The sequence below is a fragment of the Xiphophorus hellerii genome, chromosome 3 (assembly GCF_003331165.1).
Source record: "Xiphophorus hellerii strain 12219 chromosome 3, Xiphophorus_hellerii-4.1, whole genome shotgun sequence".
In the NCBI taxonomy this organism is placed as follows: Eukaryota; Metazoa; Chordata; class Actinopteri; order Cyprinodontiformes; family Poeciliidae; genus Xiphophorus; species Xiphophorus hellerii.
The window spans coordinates 28,618,721-28,623,836 of NC_045674.1; positions in this window are offsets into that span (position 1 = coordinate 28,618,721).

A 5,116-nucleotide genomic window follows, 5' to 3' on the forward strand; every position below is an offset into this window, starting at 1 on the left:
GCCGTCGTCCTCTTTGATTCAGGCTAATGGAGTCCCACCACGCCGCACAATACGTATGAAAAGCTTCTAATTCCGAATCGTCTTAAAGGAGCACGGCGAAACGAGGATGCCTTTCACGACGCGTGTGCACAACATAAGAAAAGGAGAGAAAAGACTCGAGGAAAATCTCAATGTAATTTTTAGTTTTTTGTTCACATGATCATTTTGCTGCCATTCACAGGGAATGATTAAAGGGACTCTACTTATTATTGATCCCTGAACAAGCAACTGTAGTCAATCAAAAGAGAATAACAGATTCACACACATTAACGTCAGCCAAGTCATGATCGTGGATGCGTAGTTTTGTGGTTGCATGACAGCAATAGAGTCACTAGAAGCACCATGAGTCATTATGAAATACCGTTTTGCAGGACAAGCTTTGGACAGACCGCCAAAATATCTGGAACTCATCACCGTCGGATTTTAAGACCATGACTGATGTTAAAATATTAATTTCAAGGCTTAAAATGAACCTGACTTGTTTTTATTTTTAAAATATTATAATTGTTTTGATTCAGTTTGAAATGCATCGTTTTATATCTTTTTTTTTTTTAAAAATCAATTACAGAACTACGGCTATAGACATGTTGCAGTGTAACGTCACGCTCACAAGATCCTGCTCGACGTCTCCCTCCTGCAGGGCAAAAAAAACCTGTTAGCTGACAATGATACCGTTGGTTTTAGCATGTGATATATAAAGAGAAAAGGAATGCAGTGCTTTGCTACAATTGGATAACAAGCTCAGGAAAAAGTTTTTAAAAAATTTAAATAAAAAAAACATAGGGAGGGGAAAGGGAAGTAGGTCAGTTATGCTAGCTTGACTTTGACAACCTTACTACCTAGATGTGCTGCAGAATTCAGTGTGTTTCAGTTCGGTTAACCCACACACCGACTCTGACGGATCATCTTGAGAGCAGGTGTTTAAATTAGCTAATCTTCTACCACTGTGTTCAGATGATCACTTATAAACATGGAGCCTGAAAAGATGATACTGTAACGGACTGAATGTTCAGTTCTTTGTGTGGGAAATGTTTGCATGCTTTTTGATGTTAAAGCTTGGCACATTAGTGTTATTGTTGTCATCAGTCAGTTGCTATGGCAACGGGTCTGTGTGGCTTAGTCGACACGGAAAGCGAGAAAAAAAAGAATACGAGCGGTTTTGAGTTGTTCGACGGTTTTTCCTTCGCTGTGGCGCACTGCACTAATTAATCATAGCTACAACTACAGGTTTCCTTTTCTTAACGGACTTGTTCTACCGCTGGATGCCAAGTAAAGGATTCATCTTTTTGCCCTCCAGTGTTGTGTGCATGCCCGAAATTTCCAGATGTGAACAGCTGCATGCAACGTGTCGATATGCAGCGTGGTACTGGCATTAGATTTCCTTTTATCTGTCCCTATCAAATAAGCAATAAAAGGAAAAAAAATTAAATTGCATTCCTTAATGTGTGGATGATGACTGCATGTTCAATATAAAATCGAGCAATGCCCTTTTAACTTTGCTTCATTTTTTCTACTAGGAAACAGATTTGTTGACCACTGATGTGATGAGCGTCTAAGCCGTATCCTGCTGCTGCTGCTAACGCCGCTTAGCAGGACTCTGTCACTGGCACTCTGCTGAACTGTCAGGGTTACCATTGAGATGAATCTAAAACTGGCCACAGGGTTATTTTTAGACTTGGCTGCAGGATAAAAAGTTTTCTGAGCCTCACAAGTAGGTCAGCTCAAGTGGCGTTCACATCGAGGTTATGTACAATTACTGAAAAGTAGCATCTCTGGTCCGGGGCAACTTTTTTAATCTACTCTCCAGTGAATCAGCAAGTCTGCTTCTTTCCTTACCGACTTCTTCTTCTTCTTAATTTTTTTTTTTTTTTTAAATCTTCTCTAATCCACACACAGTTTGTTCTACGAGTCGGTTCTGTTGACGTACCTGATTTGAACGTTGTCAGAAAACAGCTGTTGGAAATTTGTACAGTTGCCGCAGCTTTTCCCACCCAATGGAGGCGGCTTTTTAGTCTCTGATCCAATAGTTTCTTTCTTTAAACCTCTTAGGCTGAACATGCATTACAGCAACGTGTCACAGCTTTCCAACGTTCAACCTTCTGCTTCCTTCCTGCTTTCGATGTTTCATTATGCTCGGAAGTATAGCCACTGTGCTGAATTCATTTTCAGCTACGTTATACTTTTCTTTTTTTTTATTAAGTTGCATTTGTTTTCGGTTTCCTGCCGGTGGACCTAGGTCCTGAAAGTTTAAAAAAAATTTTTTTTTAATTTGCCAGTTTCTTTGAGGTTCAAAGTGAATCCATGAATACAAAGAGCTAATACGGTCAATGCAAAAAAGAAAAGAAAAAACAACCGTGCGGTATCCCACCGGCGTGTTCAGCGGCATTAATTGAATAACAGTAGGAGAGCAGGTGACAGTGTTGGAGTAAAAATGATGAGTGGCATGTCCTGCATTCCAACTTTGACAGGTAAACAATCTAATTGATTTCTTTCTCCTTTTTTTTTTTTTTTTTTCCTTTTTCTTTCCGCGGGCCGTCTCGCCGGACTGTTCGGCGTCGCGTCTCCAGTGGAAGCGGTGACCATCCTCGGCGTTTGCGGAACAGACAAGCCCGTCATCTGTGGCGCTGAAAACATGTCAAGTTAGGACGAGTAATTTGCGGTGATGAATGACAAGTGCGGGCTCCTGTTCAGTAGACTGAGCGCTCATTAGAAAACACATTTTCAGATGTCGCCGGGCTCCTTTGTTGTCGCACTTTTTTTTTTGTCGGGGTAGAATAAACAGATAATGCTGGAATACTGCAGTGTCACCGAGATGAGCAGAAGGAACTTAAACCTCAATTGACATGTCTCAGGCAGCCGACTTTTTTTGAACGTTGACAGCCATCTGTGTGGATTCCTTTCACTCTCCACTAATGAGCTGTGGGTTGAGGAGACTCAATCTACACAGGGTTGTCCCTCGGGCCCTGTGCAGCTGCTGGGCACACACACACACTCTCTCTTGTGCATACACGTTTCCCTTCCCTCCACCCAATCATCCCCAAACACAAACTCACACTTACATTTTTCTATCTTCACAAGGACTTTTTCCTTTGCCTTCCATTCGTTTTTTTTTGTTGGTCTTCATAGCCTGACCTTGACCCTACATCTGACCATGCCCAGTTCATTCCAAACCTAAACTTAACCTAAAACTCAATTCACAGTTTAGTCCTAAATCAAACTCTTAACCCAAAGGCAACATTTCTTCTGATGGAGTTCAGGCTTTTTCTCATTTAATAGAAAAAAAGGTGACACACTCACACACACCATTGTACTTCCATGAAAGTAGCTTCCTTTCATTTTAGTAACTGCATTTTCCACAACTTCGACCTTTAGTGGTCAGTTCTTTATCCTAACCTTAACCAAAACGTAAACCACACTGTACTCCTACACCTAACCAGTAGAGCACAGTAGACCTGAGACAAAAGTAAGGAACAGGAAAATGTCCTCACTTCCACAAATGACCTCCCCTTGTTGGGGAAAATTGTGACAGTGGTCTGCTTTATATAGCATATACAAATACATATACATAAGCTGTTTCTCTGTAGAGACTTTCCATTGACTTCTGTTCATTTCTACATCCTAACCTGATCTTTCGCCTAAACCAGCGGTGTCCAAACATTTAGCAAATTAGGCCAGAATCCCAAAGTATTAAAAATACTCAGGGGTCATCCAGTTTTTCCAACGTTGAACGTACAATACATTTGCTTTGAGTTTTTTTAGCTACTCACAAACAAGTTGAATGTGTAGTATTTTTTTTAAAGACATTAAGTGGCAATGTTTCTGTCTTAATAAAAGATGTACAGTAGTAGAATTTCCTAACTTTTTGGAAAAAACTTTTTCTGCTTTTTTTTTTTTTTTTGTCTAGAAAAACGTGTAGTCTATTCCCAGCAACAAAAAAAAGATCTTTGTTGAAATCAAACCTTCTGCTATTAGCCAGCGTGTGTTGCAGTGGTCCAGTCAAAGTGCAGACCTGAATCCAATTGAAAATGTCTCACACTCAAACTATTTTAGACATTCTCCAGGTAATCTGACTTATCTAGAACAAGTTTTAAAGATGAACAAGCAACCATTTTTCAGAACTGGTGGAGAACTAGACCAAAAAACATGCAGCTTCAAGTTGAAAAAAAACAACAACATACTTTTGAATTTTCTTTGTAAAAAATAAAAACATGCATTTGCATATGCACTATTTTCAAATTCAACAATACTTTGATTCCAAAGGGAAACTAAATTCTGCGTTTATCTTTCATACAAATTCCCATAAACTAGGTTGAAGTTTTAAGAATGTCACGTGTCAAAATGGGGGAAAGTTCAATAGGTGTGAATACTTTGCCAGGCACAACGTGCTGCTGCCTTCCAGTGTGTTTTTGCGTCTCACTGCGGTAATAATTTGTGTGGACGATGAGGTAAGCAAAACGATGAGGTAAACAAACGAAGCAGCGCCGTGTGGAGCAAATGGCAACCAGAATACGTCGGGTCAAAGTCTGACAATCCGCTGTTTTCCCCCTCGTGACGCTCCGTACCTGTAGATGCTGCGACAATGTGACGAGATCCATCTGATCCATATCACTCGCAAAAAGCAAATGAGCTGGAACATGGCTGATAGTGTGTGAATAGAAAATGACAGGAAGAGCCTAATCAATGTCCTGCAGGGCTGGCAACCACGTCGCCTTTGTTTCTTTTTGTAAATACAAGCCTCTTTAACATCACAATGTGAGCCATTATCTCTCCTGGCAAGGTAAATTTTTTGGAGGAGCCGCCGCACAAAATGAGAGCGAAAAAATAAAACATACATTTTCGCTCAGTTTGGAGCGGATCAGTTGGAAGAGATCTAAAGTCATGCAAATGCTACGGCGGGAAAATGCTGGCAATGCTCGTTCTAATTATTCCATATCAGCACATTTGCATGGAATAGATTTTTTATTTTTTTTTTTAAGAAGGGAAGAGTTAATGATCAGTGGAGCTTGGGCATGGAGCCTGTTTAGGAATTCACAGCATTTTGATCTAATCACAGAATCAAAATATTCATGAAACACAA